This window comes from Rhea pennata, chromosome 5 (genome assembly GCF_028389875.1).
Source record: "Rhea pennata isolate bPtePen1 chromosome 5, bPtePen1.pri, whole genome shotgun sequence".
Classification (NCBI taxonomy): domain Eukaryota; kingdom Metazoa; phylum Chordata; class Aves; order Rheiformes; family Rheidae; genus Rhea; species Rhea pennata.
Genome location: NC_084667.1, coordinates 98,105 through 116,709, shown reverse-complemented (window position 1 = coordinate 116,709; position 18,605 = coordinate 98,105).

Genomic DNA, 18,605 nt, shown 5'->3' with positions numbered 1-18,605 from the left:
ACTGCACCCGAAACCGGGCCGCGCATGCGCACTCCCTTCGGCCCGCTCACTACTGCCCTCAAATGTCCGCATTGCGGTACTGCACCCGTAGACGGGGCCGCGCATGCGCACTGCCTCCCGCCCCGCTCACTACTGCCCTCAAATGTCCGCATTGCGGTACTGCACCCGTAGACGGGGCCGCGCATGCGCACTGCCTGCCCCGCTCTCTGCTGCCCTCAAATGTCCGCATTGCGGTACTGCACCCGAAACGGCGCCGCGCATGCGCACTCCCTTCGGCCCGCTCTCTGCTGCCCTCAAATGTCCGCATTGCGGTACTGCACCCGAAACGGCGCCGCGCATGCGCACTCCCTTCGGCCCGCTCACTACTGCCCTCAAATGTCCGCATTGCGGTACTGCACCCGTAGACGGGGCCGCGCATGCGCACTGCCTCCCGCCCAGCTCACTGCTGCCCTCGCCTGTCCGCATTGCGGTACTGCACCCGAAACGGGGCCGCGCATGCGCACTGCCTCCCCTGCTCTCTGCTGCCCTCGCCTGTCCGCATTGCGGTACTGCACCCGAGACGGGGCCGCGCATGCGCACTGCCTCCCGCCCCGCTCTCTGCTGCCCTCAAATGTCCGCATTGCGGTACTGCACCCGAAACCGCGCGGCGCATGCGCACTCCCTTCGGCCCGCTCACTACTGCCCTCAAATGTCCGCATTGCGGTACTGCACCCGTAGACGGGGCCGCGCATGCGCACTGCCTCCCGCCCAGCTCACTACTGCCCTCGCCAGTCCACATTGCGGTACTGCACCCGTAGACGGGGCCGCGCATGCGCACTGCCTCCCCCCGCTCTCTGCTGCCCTCGCCTGTCCGCATTGCGGTACTGCACCCGTAACCGGGCCGCGCATGCGCACTCCCTTCGGCCCGCTCTCTGCTGCACTCGCCTGTCCGCATTGCGGTACTGCACCCGAGACGGGGCCGCGCATGCGCACTCCCTTCGGCCCGCTCTCTGCTGCCCTCAAATGTCCGCATTGCGGTACTGCACCCGTAGACGGGGCCGCGCATGCGCACTGCCTCCCCCGCTCTCTGCTGCCCTCGCCTGTCCGCATTGCGGTACTGCACCCGAGACGGGGCCGCGCATGCGCACTGCCTCCCGCCCCGCTCTCTGCTGCCGTCAAATGTCCGCATTGCGGTACTGCACCCGAAACCGGGCCGCGCATGCGCACTGCCTCCCGCCCCGCTCTCTGCTGCCCTCAAATGTCCGCATTGCGGTACTGCACCCGAAACCGGGCCGCGCATGCGCACTCCCTCCCGCCCCGCTCACTGCTGTTCTCGCGGGTCCAGAAGCCAGTACTGCCGCCCCCCCCGGCCTCCCCTGCGTGCGGAGAATACCGCCGGCAGCAGACGCGCGCACTGCCGCGCCTCTCCGCTCTTTCGGCCGCAGGTAAGCGCACGGGCCCGGCTCCTCGCCCCTTCCCGGTGCTCATGGACCGGTAGCGCAGGGCGCTTCTCCTTATCGCTGCTCCCTGGGGTCGCGGGGACGGCCAGTGCCGCCCCGGAGCTGCTCCGCGCTACTCTCGCACCGGAGCGGCCCCGGAGCCCGCTCGCTGATGCCCGTCGGTTTCTCGGGCACGGGCAGAGCAGCCTCGGGGCGCTCGCCGCTCGGGGCGAGCCCCGCGGGGCCGCGGCGCCCTGCGGCTCGCACGCGGGAGCCGCGAGAGCGCCGCCCCGGCTCTCGCCTCCTCCCCGCTCCCGCCGCCCCTCCCGCCGCGGCCGCGGCCGCAGCCGGCGCATGCGCGGTGCTCGACCGCCGGGCCGCTGCTGCGGCTGCGCCCGGTTGGCGGGCGGCGCATGCGCGGCGCCGGGGAGCAGCATGGCGGCGAGCAGGGACGGAGCTTTCGCGCGGCGGCGGCGGGCTGAGGCTGCCTGAGGTGGAGGAGCGGGGGGTGCCCGTGAGGCGAGCGCGCCCCTTCGGGTGGCCGCGGGTGTCGGGCTGCCGCCTGCTCGCTGAGGCCGTGGCTGCGCGGAGGCGGCGGTGCGGGGCTCGGGGCGGCGGGGGCTGGGGCCCGGCTCGGCCCCGCCGGGAGCGCCGGGCGGGGTCTGCGCGGCGCCGCGTGTGCCGCAGCGCGGGTCCGACCCCCCCTCGCCACGTGTCGCCTTTAGGGCCCCGGCTCCTGCCCAGCTGCTCGGGGCGCAGCCCGGAGGAGCGGGGCCGCAGGCGGGCCCCGGAGCGCTGCTGAGTCCCGGGAGGCTTGAACCCTCTGCGCCAAAGCGGCCGAGGGAGAACTCGGGTCGGGCGCGGTGAGCGCAGCCCCAAGTCATTCGCTTGAGAAGCGTGGCCGGGCAAGCGGGCGGATGGGTAGAAGAAAGAGGCTCCCAGAGCCTCCTGAGGCCCCCGCCCCCAGCCAGGCACAGCCTGAGAAACGTTGACGGGTGACGGCACAGCTGCCAAACCGATTTTTTCCCTCTCTTCGCCTGAGCCGCCTCTCGGAACTCTCTGTAGGCGCAAGATGCGGCTGGTCTGGGATAACTGCGCTGTGCGCAATGCTTCAGGGGAGCGTTAACATGAAACTGCAGGCTAAGGAGTCGCCTAGTAAAATAAAAGGCTCGGGAAAAGCCTAAGAGAGCACTGATGGGCCCTGGGAAGCCCCAGGGATGCTACAGAAAAGAGCCTGGCTTTTTTTCAGGCACCTCCTCAGAGCAGAGAAATGGCTTACCCCAGCCTGCGGGAGAATGGGTGCTATTAATAACAGCCTTTCCTTACCACGGGCATTGCGAAAGCAGAAGGGACTAGAGAGGATGCGTAGCAGGTTATGGACTCTCTGCAAAGTTTAAGCGAACAACAGTCCCCTCTTAAAGTAGAACCGGTTTTGTCCTAAGTAATAGATGAACGTGGCTGAGAGTAACGTGAAGAGAAGCGGTTGCGTCTGTCACCCTCGGGGCCTCGGGGAAGTAGTGTCTAAAACCCGGTACCCTCGTGGCTTCATCAGCCTTCTCGGTCTGTCTGGCAGGGTAGTCCCCGGAAGGGGGCATCTCCAAGAGAAGCGGCTAGACCCAGCGACCCAGCCGTTCGCTTTGGTCGCCACCTGTGAGGCGAGCATCCGAGCGCAACGGGAGTCCGGGAGCTGTATCGAGAAGGTAATAGGTCTGAAAGAGAGACCGGCACGTCGAGTGCTGTCGCTCTTCCGTGTAGTTAAGGGCCGAGAGAATTCTCGGTTAAGCGCGTGCGTGCAAGGCTTTGAGAAAGGATGCGGAGCAGTAACGATAATACCGAAGCGGAATAAAAACAAGGTTTCACGGAAGGCGGCGTAGGTAAGTGTCAGGTGATGCGCCTGCCTGTCTAATAACCTAGCCCTGTTGGCTGTATGCAGCGTTTCCAAACAGTTTACCCTGTACTGTGTGATACAAAGTGCTGTATTAAGCCCTTTCCTTTCGGGGGGGGGGGGGTGGGGGGGGGAGGGAGGGAGGGAGAAAAAAAAACCAGGGACACAGTAAAGAGAAAAAGAACGCGCGTAAATCTAAGCCTTTCGTTGCCAGCAAAATGCCAGTTTCTCTCTTTGTTACAGAGCTGGAACCAACGACAGCAAATGCTCTCGGAGAGGGAAGCCGGACGAACGGCGTGTAGGGGATTAATACCCAAGGGACGGGGTTGAAACGAGGAGGCAGAAACGCAGCGGACCCTCGGTATCCCCAGCAGCTGCCAGGGTAGCGGCAGGTGTTCCGCCACGGGCAAGTCAAGGTAACTCCCGACAGTGACTGTTAGTTATTTTGGCCTCCCGGAGGCAGCGCCGAGGCCCAAGCAAGCCGTTCCTACCCCGTGGGTATCGCTAGCGGCATCTGCCTTAGTTTTGCTTTGGTCGTTTCTATTTTGTTTTGTTATCGCACGCGCGTGGATAGAAGGGGAAAGGCGTGACGCTTTTGAGGTTAATTGGCGCGGCCGAAGTAGAAGAGACCAGGAAAACGTAAGCAAGCTGAAGTAATAAAATCAACCGGGACCGGCTGAGAGCTGTCCCCGTCTCCCCCAAAGGAAAACCCGTTCCTCCCGACTAGGCAGGATCGCCGTTAAGAGCGATCGGAATAATAGGTCACCAACGTGTAACGGGAGGCCTGTGCAGCTCCCAAACAAGTCTGCTCCGTACGTGTATTTCTGGGTGCGTGACTTTGTATGTCTACAAAACGTGCTCTTTTAAAAGCTGCAGGGCAGCAAATCGTTATCTTCGGGGAACGATGGTGAAGCGGCCAGAGTTACGGGAGAGGGAGAGAGAGAAAGAGAGAAAAGGAAAGAGGGGGAGAGGGGAAAACAGAGAGAGAGGGAGAGAGAGAGAAAGCGTGCGCCCTGTAAAACGAAGAGGTCGTTTTCGGAGGGCTCAGCTAGCGCAACCCGCAGCTAGTTACCTGGCAATGGCATCTGGGGGAGGAGGAAGCCCGTAGGTGGAGGAGACGTTAAAGCCTTGTGGAATGAATTAGCATCTCCTGCCCGCAAATTCCTAGGACAAGGCGAGCCTTTTCCAGTAATGCTTTCCGCATCTGGTGACTCTGTGGGAGCAGCACCGTCAGAAAAGAGCGGTAAGGGAAAGCGGGTGCCAACGGCACCGTCCTCGCGTCCCCTTTGGGGCCGGAACGCAAATTCTCTGGCTGTGAGAAAGACCGTTTAGCAGCGCCCTGGGCTGTAACTGTCTGCGATACTTCTCCCTTTGACAGCACAGAGGCGGTCCGACGCGCTCAGATCCCTCTAAAGTGGAAACGCCAGGCCTAGGACTAGACAGCAGGGGATCATGTGTCCGAGCGGCACGATGAGCACTAACCTTAATGAGCAGGGGGTTACTGTGCGGGTGTTACAGGAAGGGGATGTTGCGCGTGTCTGCGTTGACCGAGGGGCAGAGCACGTTGCGCCCAAAAATGCGGACAGAGAAGGTTTCTGACAGATTAATCTCTAGCGGCTACTTAGTCTAACTTCCCTTTCGCAGCAAACCCGAGTGTCGTCGTAGCCCCCAGAGCAGGGCTGGGGGAAGCGGTACCTGCGGGTTGCGCGTTCTCGTTTACCTTGCGCGCGTGCGCGCGCGCGTGTTTGCGTTAGAGCTGCTTTTGTGCTTAGAAGCACCTTTGGATTCTTACGATTTTCCGCAGAGCTTTGCTTTGCTCCGTACTTTCGTAGGGTGATGGATTTTACGGTGCCTGCGTCGACAGGTGCTGGCTGGCTAAGTTGTAATGTCCCGAGGGAGACCCTTAGGCAAGGCCGAGGCGCTCGGGGAGGGAGCCTGCCGGAAGAACGTCGCCCGGGAGGGGTCGGCGGCCTCGAGCTGTAGGCGCTGACGCGCGTGGCTCGTTCTGTCGGACGCAGAGAGGTTGCGGAAACTTTAGCTCGGCTTTACGCCGTACGGCGGTAGTATTTTTGTGTTTCTAAATTGCGTTAATCCTCGGCATTCTGAACAGCAGGGAACGACGACGGGCCGTCGTGAAGAACTGCAGGCTGCCGCCCTCCGACCTCGGCAGGTGACGCGCCGAGAGCAGCCGGGAGAATCCGAATGCCGGTCTTGGCGAGTTCTCTACCTGGTGCTGACGAGGAGCCTTTGACAGTAGGAAGGTTGGCGGCGTCCGTACCCGAACCGTGGAGTAGTAAGCTGCAGTTCACGGAGCAGCAGAGGAGGCGGGGGGCGGGGGGGGCGGGGGGGGGGGATAGGGGGATAGTGACCGGTTGAAGGGGTTGATTACACGGACTCCTGATAGGTTCTGATCAGAAGACGTTTATCCGTGTCAGAAGGCAAAATATATCTATCGATACAGTAAGCACGAGTTGTGCACGCGACACACACAGCGCGGTGATTGGGTATACAGCGACAAGCACGCGCTCCAGCTGCTAAAGCGATTGGTTATGTCCCTTGATACAGTTTTCTCACAAGCAGACACCACGGTTATCTGCTTGGCTCATATTCTGCGTTCTTGTTCTGTTTCTCACAGCACACCTGCTTCTAGTCTCAGTTGAAGGACGGGTCGCCTAGCTCAGCGTCTAACAAACCCCACAACCGGTGGCCCGGTCGCTATGGCGCTGCTGTTGCTAGCAGAGCCACCAGGTCTGTGTGAAGCCTTAGGTGCCTGCTTGGAGCAGTGTTTTGGTCTGCTCACCTGGAAGAAGCAGCGAGGCCTAAAACAAGACTTTGTTGCGGCTACGTGGGTAAGCTGCGACCCCACGTGTCTTTGCCTTGCTTTGCTGCCTCATGTCGTAAGAGCGACTTGGGAATAAAAACCGCTTACGGGGGTGCTTAAGGGAGGATCTGCGTTCTGCCCGGCTTAGGGAGCTATAGCGAAAGCTTGGGGAGGGAGGGGAGGGGAGGGAGGAGCACTGAACTGAGAATCTCCCAGTGACCTCGGTGGCTTGATTTGTTTGCAGGACAGTGGTCTGAGGGTGGGGGCGGTCTGGGAGAGTTTCAAACAGGACAGGAAAGAGCAAGGAGGGTTTGAGAGCGTGGACGAACCAGGTGCCCAGGGTACTGAAGTTGTTAAGGGCTGAGAGCATTTGGGGTTAAGCATCTGAAAGGGGCTAGCGCACGGGGAATAGTCAAATGCCGTGACGGAACGCAAGGCTCCTCTCCAGCCTGGGCCTGTGCGTGCGCCCCGGCTCTTGCGGACGCCCCGGAGCTGTAGGCAAACAGGCGAGCAGCCCGGCAGGCGAGCGGGCTCGGAGCGTGGCGAGGGCTGTCCGTGCTGTGCGGATCCGTCCGCTTCCGTTCCCCGTCTCCTCGTCCAGCCCGCCCTCCTTTGGGTTTGTAACCTTCCCCTGCACCCAGCGTTCGGCTCTGCGCGCAGACCTCAGGGCTGGGCTTCGTGCGGCCCAGGCCCGTGCCACCGAGACCGGCGATGGGACGGGCGAGCCGAGCGCTGTGCGGCGGGCGAGCCGAGCGCTGGGCAACGAGCGTCCTGCAGGGCTCTAGCCTGGCGCAGGGCAGAAGCGCGCAGACAGGCGAGCTCAGGCGTCGTCCTCTCCGTTCTCAGAGCTGAGTGCTCTCCCTGAAGGCGAAAGCGGAAGGGGTAGGTCGTCGGCTACTCGGACACCTGCCGCGTCAAGGGCGGCAGCGGGAGCTGACCCTTCCCCGACGGACGGACGCCGGTGAGGACTCTTTGGGTGTCACAAGGTAAGGGAAAGCGTGCCGGCGTCCAGCTCGGTGGCTGGCTCGCTCCCAGGTGGTGTTTCTGCACGGCAAAACAATAAACGGTTGCTTTAATTCTTTGCGCTCGTGCCTGTGGTTCTGGCTGTGCCTTTGCCATGAGGACGATGCCCGGGGGGAGAGGGTTACGCGTTGCGCCTGGGGCCCGCAGCCGGCGGCCGAGCCCCTTGCGCTTCGGAGCGCCTGCGGTTCCCGGGGAGCTCGGTGCCGTTGACGGGGCCGTGGGGAATCGCCCTTGCGTGGCCTGGACCCTCGGGACTCTGGGCGGGGGGCGATCCCCATCGTGGTGGGGGCAGCCAGGGCCCCTCCAGGGCCGCTGCGTGCCTGGAGCTGGGAGCGCCCGTGGGAACGGGGAGAGCCTGCGGGCGCCGTGCCGTCAGCCGCGCTGAGCCCTGTGAGGTGCCTGATGGTGTGCCCCCGAGGCCCTTTGTTTGTGTTTTGGTTTGCCCCAGAGCCCCGCGTTTGCCCTCTGGTACCCTCAGGAGCCTTCAGTTCACGGTTTGGGCTGCCCCCAAGGCCCCCGTGTGCCTCGGGGCCCTGCGTTTGCTTTGCGGCCCGCGCCAGAGTTCTCCGTTTAGCTTTGTCGTCTGCCGCAGAGTTTGGCGAGTGCCCCCCAGGGCCCTCCTCCTGCCTTTCGGTGCCCCCAGAATCGTTCCGTTTGCTCTGTCGTCGCCTTTTCTCTACCTTTGTGGCCCCCACAGGTCCCGCTCGGTTCCCTTGTGCCCCGAGCGCTCCCTTTTGCTCCCCGTGCGCTCCGGGGCTCTGCCTTGAGCTTTCAGGGAGCCGCTCCCGGGAGCGGGGGTGCCTCTGGTGCCCTGGGAGCCCCCGCCGGGGCTGAGGGCCGTTGCTGCCGCCCCCTTGCCGACAGGCTGCGGCTGCGGGAGCCGGGGCTGGGAGGCGGCCCGGGGGGGGGCCGCTGCTGGCGATGGCAGGGGTGGGCCCTGGCCAGGAGCGGAGCAGCGTTTGGGGCGAGCTGGCGCCGGGGCCGGTCCGGGAGCTGGGAACCGGGGTGCGGAGCAGCACCCGCTGGAAGCGGCAGGGCGGCTGCAGCGCGGAGGAGGTGAGGGGTGTCAGGGGGGTCGGTCTGCGCCGCGGGTCCGGCGCGTGGCCCCGCGGATGGGAACGTGCGGGGCGGGGGGGGGGGGCACAAGCGGTGCGCGCTGCCGGGGGGGGGTGGAAGAGCGGCGCACCGAGGCTGCGGGAGGGCAGGGGGTGCGCCGGGGCTGCGGAGGGCGGGGAGAAAGGGGGTGCGCGCGGGGGTGGGGGGGGGGCGCAAGAGGGGGGCGTCTTGGGCCAGCTGGGGATCGCGTGTGGGAGCGGGAGGAGGGAGCTGAGGGGAAGCCCTAGGCAGGATTGCGGGGAAGGGGCGGAGGCGGTGTCGGAACTGCCGCGGGTCCGGTCGCGGGAGCGCCGGAGGGTATTGGGGGACGGCGCGGGACGGGCCGGCCGTAGGGCCAAAGTTATTGGAGCGTTGCGCGGCAGCCGCGCGGCACGCCGGGAGCGGTAGTCTTCCGACACTGGGCTTCCGGTGCGCCATCTTCGTGCCGCGCGGCACGCCGGCAGCGGTAGTTCTTTCGCCGCTGCGCTGCCGCGCGGCCATATTGCTCAGGCGCTCGTTACTGCGGGGCAGCGCATGCGCACTGCGTTCCGCCGTACTCACTGCTGCCCTCGCCCGTCGATAAGGCGGTATTGCAACAGATATGGCAGGCGCCCGCGCACTGCGTTCCGCCGCGCTCACCGCTGCCCTCGAGGGTCGGAAAAAAAGCAGGCGCGCACCTGAGGCGGGAAAGCGCCTACGCCCTGCCCGCTGCAGTGCTCGTTACCGTCCCCTCGTTTCGAGAGTGCTCGACTGCACCCGAAACGGCGCCGCGCATGCGCACAGCCTCCCGCTCCGCTCTCTGCTGCCCTCGCCTGTCCGCATTGCGGTACTGCACCCGAAACCGGGCCGCGCATGCGCACTCCCTTCGGCCCGCTCTCTGCTGCCCTCGCCTGTCCGCATTGCGGTACTGCACCCGAGACGGGGCCGCGCATGCGCACCGCTTCCCGCCCCGCTCTCTGCTGCCCTCAAATGTCCGCATTGCGGTACTGCACCCGAAACCGGGCCGCGCATGCGCACTCCCTTCGGCCCGCTCACTACTGCCCTCAAATGTCCGCATTGCGGTACTGCACCCGTAGACGGGGCCGCGCATGCGCACTGCCTCCCGCCCCGCTCACTACTGCCCTCAAATGTCCGCATTGCGGTACTGCACCCGTAGACGGGGCCGCGCATGCGCACTGCCTGCCCCGCTCTCTGCTGCCCTCAAATGTCCGCATTGCGGTACTGCACCCGAAACGGCGCCGCGCATGCGCACTCCCTTCGGCCCGCTCTCTGCTGCCCTCAAATGTCCGCATTGCGGTACTGCACCCGAAACGGCGCCGCGCATGCGCACTCCCTTCGGCCCGCTCACTACTGCCCTCAAATGTCCGCATTGCGGTACTGCACCCGTAGACGGGGCCGCGCATGCGCACTGCCTCCCGCCCAGCTCACTGCTGCCCTCGCCTGTCCGCATTGCGGTACTGCACCCGTAGACGGGGCCGCGCATGCGCACTGCCTCCCGCCCAGCTCACTACTGCCCTCGCCAGTCCACATTGCGGTACTGCACCCGTAGACGGGGCCGCGCATGCGCACTGCCTCCCCCCGCTCTCTGCTGCCCTCGCCTGTCCGCATTGCGGTACTGCACCCGTAACCGGGCCGCGCATGCGCACTCCCTTCGGCCCGCTCTCTGCTGCACTCGCCTGTCCGCATTGCGGTACTGCACCCGAGACGGGGCCGCGCATGCGCACTCCCTTCGGCCCGCTCTCTGCTGCCCTCAAATGTCCGCATTGCGGTACTGCACCCGTAGACGGGGCCGCGCATGCGCACTGCCTGCCCCGCTCTCTGCTGCCCTCGCCTGTCCGCATTGCGGTACTGCACCCTAGACGGGGCCGCGCATGCGCACTGCCTCCCGCCCCGCTCTCTGCTGCCGTCAAATGTCCGCATTGCGGTACTGCACCCGAAACCGGGCCGCGCATGCGCACTGCCTCCCGCCCCGCTCTCTGCTGCCCTCAAATGTCCGCATTGCGGTACTGCACCCGAAACCGGGCCGCGCATGCGCACTCCCTCCCGCCCCGCTCACTGCTGTTCTCGCGGGTCCAGAAGCCAGTACTGCCGCCCCCCCCGGCCTCCCCTGCGTGCGGAGAATACCGCCGGCAGCAGACGCGCGCACTGCCGCGCCTCTCCGCTCTTTCGGCCGCAGGTAAGCGCACGGGCCCGGCTCCTCGCCCCTTCCCGGTGCTCATGGACCGGTAGCGCAGGGCGCTTCTCCTTATCGCTGCTCCCTGGGGTCGCGGGGACGGCCAGTGCCGCCCCGGAGCTGCTCCGCGCTACTCTCGCACCGGAGCGGCCCCGGAGCCCGCTCGCTGATGCCCGTCGGTTTCTCGGGCACGGGCAGAGCAGCCTCGGGGCGCTCGCCGCTCGGGGCGAGCCCCGCGGGGCCGCGGCGCCCTGCGGCTCGCACGCGGGAGCCGCGAGAGCGCCGCCCCGGCTCTCGCCTCCTCCCCGCTCCCGCCGCCCCTCCCGCCGCGGCCGCGGCCGCAGCCGGCGCATGCGCGGTGCTCGACCGCCGGGCCGCTGCTGCGGCTGCGCCCGGTTGGCGGGCGGCGCATGCGCGGCGCCGGGGAGCAGCATGGCGGCGAGCAGGGACGGAGCTTTCGCGCGGCGGCGGCGGGCTGAGGCTGCCTGAGGTGGAGGAGCGGGGGGTGCCCGTGAGGCGAGCGCGCCCCTTCGGGTGGCCGCGGGTGTCGGGCTGCCGCCTGCTCGCTGAGGCTGTGGCTGCGCGGAGGCGGCGGTGCGGGGCTCGGGGCGGCGGGGGCTGGGGCCCGGCTCGGCCCCGCCGGGAGCGCCGGGCGGGGTCTGCGCGGCGCCGCGTGTGCCGCAGCGCGGGTCCGACCCCCCCTCGCCACGTGTCGCCTTTAGGGCCCCGGCTCCTGCCCAGCTGCTCGGGGCGCAGCCCGGAGGAGCGGGGCCGCAGGCGGGCCCCGGAGCGCTGCTGAGTCCCGGGAGGCTTGAACCCTCTGCGCCAAAGCGGCCGAGGGAGAACTCGGGTCGGGCGCGGTGAGCGCAGCCCCAAGTCATTCGCTTGAGAAGCGTGGCCGGGCAAGCGGGCGGATGGGTAGAAGAAAGAGGCTCCCAGAGCCTCCTGAGGCCCCCGCCCCCAGCCAGGCACAGCCTGAGAAACGTTGACGGGTGACGGCACAGCTGCCAAACCGATTTTTTCCCTCTCTTCGCCTGAGCCGCCTCTCGGAACTCTCTGTAGGCGCAAGATGCGGCTGGTCTGGGATAACTGCGCTGTGCGCAATGCTTCAGGGGAGCGTTAACATGAAACTGCAGGCTAAGGAGTCGCCTAGTAAAATAAAAGGCTCGGGAAAAGCCTAAGAGAGCACTGATGGGCCCTGGGAAGCCCCAGGGATGCTACAGAAAAGAGCCTGGCTTTTTTTCAGGCACCTCCTCAGAGCAGAGAAATGGCTTACCCCAGCCTGCGGGAGAATGGGTGCTATTAATAACAGCCTTTCCTTACCACGGGCATTGCGAAAGCAGAAGGGACTAGAGAGGATGCGTAGCAGGTTATGGACTCTCTGCAAAGTTTAAGCGAACAACAGTCCCCTCTTAAAGTAGAACCGGTTTTGTCCTAAGTAATAGATGAACGTGGCTGAGAGTAACGTGAAGAGAAGCGGTTGCGTCTGTCACCCTCGGGGCCTCGGGGAAGTAGTGTCTAAAACCCGGTACCCTCGTGGCCTCATCAGCCTTCTCGGTCTGTCTGGCAGGGTAGTCCCCGGAAGGGGGCATCTCCAAGAGAAGCGGCTAGACCCAGCGACCCAGCCGTTCGCTTTGGTCGCCACCTGTGAGGCGAGCATCCGAGCGCAACGGGAGTCCGGGAGCTGTATCGAGAAGGTAATAGGTCTGAAAGAGAGACCGGCACGTCGAGTGCTGTCGCTCTTCCGTGTAGTTAAGGGCCGAGAGAATTCTCGGTTAAGCGCGTGCGTGCAAGGCTTTGAGAAAGGATGCGGAGCAGTAACGATAATACCGAAGCGGAATAAAAACAAGGTTTCACGGAAGGCGGCGTAGGTAAGTGTCAGGTGATGCGCCTGCCTGTCTAATAACCTAGCCCTGTTGGCTGTATGCAGCGTTTCCAAACAGTTTACCCTGTACTGTGTGATACAAAGTGCTGTATTAAGCCCTTTCCTTTCGGGGGGGGGGGGGGGTGGGGGGGGGAGGGAGGGAGGGAGAAAAAAAAACCAGGGACACAGTAAAGAGAAAAAGAACGCGCGTAAATCTAAGCCTTTCGTTGCCAGCAAAATGCCAGTTTCTCTCTTTGTTACAGAGCTGGAACCAACGACAGCAAATGCTCTCGGAGAGGGAAGCCGGACGAACGGCGTGTAGGGGATTAATACCCAAGGGACGGGGTTGAAACGAGGAGGCAGAAACGCAGCGGACCCTCGGTATCCCCAGCAGCTGCCAGGGTAGCGGCAGGTGTTCCGCCACGGGCAAGTCAAGGTAACTCCCGACAGTGACTGTTAGTTATTTTGGCCTCCCGGAGGCAGCGCCGAGGCCCAAGCAAGCCGTTCCTACCCCGTGGGTATCGCTAGCGGCATCTGCCTTAGTTTTGCTTTGGTCGTTTCTATTTTGTTTTGTTATCGCACGCGCGTGGATAGAAGGGGAAAGGCGTGACGCTTTTGAGGTTAATTGGCGCGGCCGAAGTAGAAGAGACCAGGAAAACGTAAGCAAGCTGAAGTAATAAAATCAACCGGGACCGGCTGAGAGCTGTCCCCGTCTCCCCCAAAGGAAAACCCGTTCCTCCCGACTAGGCAGGATCGCCGTTAAGAGCGATCGGAATAATAGGTCACCAACGTGTAACGGGAGGCCTGTGCAGCTCCCAAACAAGTCTGCTCCGTACGTGTATTTCTGGGTGCGTGACTTTGTATGTCTACAAAACGTGCTCTTTTAAAAGCTGCAGGGCAGCAAATCGTTATCTTCGGGGAACGATGGTGAAGCGGCCAGAGTTACGGGAGAGGGAGAGAGAGAAAGAGAGAAAAGGAAAGAGGGGGAGAGGGGAAAACAGAGAGAGAGGGAGAGAGAGAGAAAGCGTGCGCCCTGTAAAACGAAGAGGTCGTTTTCGGAGGGCTCAGCTAGCGCAACCCGCAGCTAGTTACCTGGCAATGGCATCTGGGGGAGGAGGAAGCCCGTAGGTGGAGGAGACGTTAAAGCCTTGTGGAATGAATTAGCATCTCCTGCCCGCAAATTCCTAGGACAAGGCGAGCCTTTTCCAGTAATGCTTTCCGCATCTGGTGACTCTGTGGGAGCAGCACCGTCAGAAAAGAGCGGTAAGGGAAAGCGGGTGCCAACGGCACCGTCCTCGCGTCCCCTTTGGGGCCGGAACGCAAATTCTCTGGCTGTGAGAAAGACCGTTTAGCAGCGCCCTGGGCTGTAACTGTCTGCGATACTTCTCCCTTTGACAGCACAGAGGCGGTCCGACGCGCTCAGATCCCTCTAAAGTGGAAACGCCAGGCCTAGGACTAGACAGCAGGGGATCATGTGTCCGAGCGGCACGATGAGCACTAACCTTAATGAGCAGGGGGTTACTGTGCGGGTGTTACAGGAAGGGGATGTTGCGCGTGTCTGCGTTGACCGAGGGGCAGAGCACGTTGCGCCCAAAAATGCGGACAGAGAAGGTTTCTGACAGATTAATCTCTAGCGGCTACTTAGTCTAACTTCCCTTTCGCAGCAAACCCGAGTGTCGTCGTAGCCCCCAGAGCAGGGCTGGGGGAAGCGGTACCTGCGGGTTGCGCGTTCTCGTTTACCTTGCGCGCGTGCGTGCGCGCGTGTTTGCGTTAGAGCTGCTTTTGTGCTTAGAAGCACCTTTGGATTCTTACGATTTTCCGCAGAGCTTTGCTTTGCTCCGTACTTTCGTAGGGTGATGGATTTTACGGTGCCTGCGTCGACAGGTGCTGGCTGGCTAAGTTGTAATGTCCCGAGGGAGACCCTTAGGCAAGGCCGAGGCGCTCGGGGAGGGAGCCTGCCGGAAGAACGTCGCCCGGGAGGGGTCGGCGGCCTCGAGCTGTAGGCGCTGACGCGCGTGGCTCGTTCTGTCGGACGCAGAGAGGTTGCGGAAACTTTAGCTCGGCTTTACGCCGTACGGCGGTAGTATTTTTGTGTTTCTAAATTGCGTTAATCCTCGGCATTCTGAACAGCAGGGAACGACGACGGGCCGTCGTGAAGAACTGCAGGCTGCCGCCCTCCGACCTCGGCAGGTGACGCGCCGAGAGCAGCCGGGAGAATCCGAATGCCGGTCTTGGCGAGTTCTCTACCTGGTGCTGACGAGGAGCCTTTGACAGTAGGAAGGTTGGCGGCGTCCGTACCCGAACCGTGGAGTAGTAAGCTGCAGTTCACGGAGCAGCAGAGGAGGCGGGGGGCGGGGGGGGCGGGGGGGGGGATAGGGGGATAGTGACCGGTTGAAGGGGTTGATTACACGGACTCCTGATAGGTTCTGATCAGAAGACGTTTATCCGTGTCAGAAGGCAAAATATATCTATCGATACAGTAAGCACGAGTTGTGCACGCGACACACACAGCGCGGTGATTGGGTATACAGCGACAAGCACGCGCTCCAGCTGCTAAAGCGATTGGTTATGTCCCTTGATACAGTTTTCTCACAAGCAGACACCACGGTTATCTGCTTGGCTCATATTCTGCGTTCTTGTTCTGTTTCTCACAGCACACCTGCTTCTAGTCTCAGTTGAAGGACGGGTCGCCTAGCTCAGCGTCTAACAAACCCCACAACCGGTGGCCCGGTCGCTATGGCGCTGCTGTTGCTAGCAGAGCCACCAGGTCTGTGTGAAGCCTTAGGTGCCTGCTTGGAGCAGTGTTTTGGTCTGCTCACCTGGAAGAAGCAGCGAGGCCTAAAACAAGACTTTGTTGCGGCTACGTGGGTAAGCTGCGACCCCACGTGTCTTTGCCTTGCTTTGCTGCCTCATGTCGTAAGAGCGACTTGGGAATAAAAACCGCTTACGGGGGTGCTTAAGGGAGGATCTGCGTTCTGCCCGGCTTAGGGAGCTATAGCGAAAGCTTGGGGAGGGAGGGGAGGGGAGGGAGGAGCACTGAACTGAGAATCTCCCAGTGACCTCGGTGGCTTGATTTGTTTGCAGGACAGTGGTCTGAGGGTGGGGGCGGTCTGGGAGAGTTTCAAACAGGACAGGAAAGAGCAAGGAGGGTTTGAGAGCGTGGACGAACCAGGTGCCCAGGGTACTGAAGTTGTTAAGGGCTGAGAGCATTTGGGGTTAAGCATCTGAAAGGGGCTAGCGCACGGGGAATAGTCAAATGCCGTGACGGAACGCAAGGCTCCTCTCCAGCCTGGGCCTGTGCGTGCGCCCCGGCTCTTGCGGACGCCCCGGAGCTGTAGGCAAACAGGCGAGCAGCCCGGCAGGCGAGCGGGCTCGGAGCGTGGCGAGGGCTGTCCGTGCTGTGCGGATCCGTCCGCTTCCGTTCCCCGTCTCCTCGTCCAGCCCGCCCTCCTTTGGGTTTGTAACCTTCCCCTGCACCCAGCGTTCGGCTCTGCGCGCAGACCTCAGGGCTGGGCTTCGTGCGGCCCAGGCCCGTGCCACCGAGACCGGCGATGGGACGGGCGAGCCGAGCGCTGTGCGGCGGGCGAGCCGAGCGCTGGGCAACGAGCGTCCTGCAGGGCTCTAGCCTGGCGCAGGGCAGAAGCGCGCAGACAGGCGAGCTCAGGCGTCGTCCTCTCCGTTCTCAGAGCTGAGTGCTCTCCCTGAAGGCGAAAGCGGAAGGGGTAGGTCGTCGGCTACTCGGACACCTGCCGCGTCAAGGGCGGCAGCGGGAGCTGACCCTTCCCCGACGGACGGACGCCGGTGAGGACTCTTTGGGTGTCACAAGGTAAGGGAAAGCGTGCCGGCGTCCAGCTCGGTGGCTGGCTCGCTCCCAGGTGGTGTTTCTGCACGGCAAAACAATAAACGGTTGCTTTAATTCTTTGCGCTCGTGCCTGTGGTTCTGGCTGTGCCTTTGCCATGAGGACGATGCCCGGGGGGAGAGGGTTACGCGTTGCGCCTGGGGCCCGCAGCCGGCGGCCGAGCCCCTTGCGCTTCGGAGCGCCTGCGGTTCCCGGGGAGCTCGGTGCCGTTGACGGGGCCGTGGGGAATCGCCCTTGCGTGGCCTGGACCCTCGGGACTCTGGGCGGGGGGCGATCCCCATCGTGGTGGGGGCAGCCAGGGCCCCTCCAGGGCCGCTGCGTGCCTGGAGCTGGGAGCGCCCGTGGGAACGGGGAGAGCCTGCGGGCGCCGTGCCGTCAGCCGCGCTGAGCCCTGTGAGGTGCCTGATGGTGTGCCCCCGAGGCCCTTTGTTTGTGTTTTGGTTTGCCCCAGAGCCCCGCGTTTGCCCTCTGGTACCCTCAGGAGCCTTCAGTTCACGGTTTGGGCTGCCCCCAAGGCCCCCGTGTGCCTCGGGGCCCTGCGTTTGCTTTGCGGCCCGCGCCAGAGTTCTCCGTTTAGCTTTGTCGTCTGCCGCAGAGTTTGGCGAGTGCCCCCCAGGGCCCTCCTCCTGCCTTTCGGTGCCCCCAGAATCGTTCCGTTTGCTCTGTCGTCGCCTTTTCTCTACCTTTGTGGCCCCCACAGGTCCCGCTCGGTTCCCTTGTGCCCCGAGCGCTCCCTTTTGCTCCCCGTGCGCTCCGGGGCTCTGCCTTGAGCTTTCAGGGAGCCGCTCCCGGGAGCGGGGGTGCCTCTGGTGCCCTGGGAGCCCCCGCCGGGGCTGAGGGCCGTTGCTGCCGCCCCCTTGCCGACAGGCTGCGGCTGCGGGAGCCGGGGCTGGGAGGCGGCCCGGGGGGGGCCGCTGCTGGCGATGGCAGGGGTGGGCCCTGGCCAGGAGCGGAGCAGCGTTTGGGGCGAGCTGGCGCCGGGGCCGGTCCGGGAGCTGGGAACCGGGGTGCGGAGCAGCACCCGCTGGAAGCGGCAGGGCGGCTGCAGCGCGGAGGAGGTGAGGGGTGTCAGGGGGGTCGGTCTGCGCCGCGGGTCCGGCGCGTGGCCCCGCGGATGGGAACGTGCGGGGCGGGGGGGGGGGGCACAAGCGGTGCGCGCTGCCGGGGGGGGGTGGAAGAGCGGCGCACCGAGGCTGCGGGAGGGCAGGGGGTGCGCCGGGGCTGCGGAGGGCGGGGAGAAAGGGGGTGCGCGCGGGGGTGGGGGGGGGGCGCAAGAGGGGGGCGTCTTGGGCCAGCTGGGGATCGCGTGTGGGAGCGGGAGGAGGGAGCTGAGGGGAAGCCCTAGGCAGGATTGCGGGGAAGGGGCGGAGGCGGTGTCGGAACTGCCGCGGGTCCGGTCGCGGGAGCGCCGGAGGGTATTGGGGGACGGCGCGGGACGGGCCGGCCGTAGGGCCAAAGTTATTGGAGCGTTGCGCGGCAGCCGCGCGGCACGCCGGGAGCGGTAGTCTTCCGACACTGGGCTTCCGGTGCGCCATCTTCGTGCCGCGCGGCACGCCGGCAGCGGTAGTTCTTTCGCCGCTGCGCTGCCGCGCGGCCATATTGCTCAGGCGCTCGTTACTGCGGGGCAGCGCATGCGCACTGCGTTCCGCCGTACTCACTGCTGCCCTCGCCCGTCGATAAGGCGGTATTGCAACAGATATGGCAGGCGCCCGCGCACTGCGTTCCGCCGCGCTCACCGCTGCCCTCGAGGGTCGGAAAAAAAGCAGGCGCGCACCTGAGGCGGGAAAGCGCCTACGCCCTGCCCGCTGCAGTGCTCGTTACCGTCCCCTCGTTTCGAGAGTGCTCGACTGCACCCGAAACGGCGCCGCGCATGCGCACAGCCTCCCGCTCCGCTCTCTGCTGCCCTCGCCTGTCCGCATTGCGGTACTGCACCCGAAACCGGGCCGCGCATGCGCACTCCCTTCGGCCCGCTCTCTGCTGCCCTCGCCTGTCCGCATTGCGGTACTGCACCCGAGACGGGGCCGCGCATGCGCACCGCTTCCCGCCCCGCTCTCTGCTGCCCTCAAATGTCCGCATTGCGGTACTGCACCCGAAACCGGGCCGCGCATGCGCACTCCCTTCGGCCCGCTCACTACTGCCCTCAAATGTCCGCATTGCGGTACTGCACCCGTAGACGGGGCCGCGCATGCGCACTGCCTCCCGCCCCGCTCACTACTGCCCTCAAATGTCCGCATTGCGGTACTGCACCCGTAGACGGGGCCGCGCATGCGCACTGCCTGCCCCGCTCTCTGCTGCCCTCAAATGTCCGCATTGCGGTACTGCACCCGAAACGGCGCCGCGCATGCGCACTCCCTTCGGCCCGCTCTCTGCTGCCCTCAAATGTCCGCATTGCGGTACTGCACCCGAAACGGCGCCGCGCATGCGCACTCCCTTCGGCCCGCTCACTACTGCCCTCAAATGTCCGCA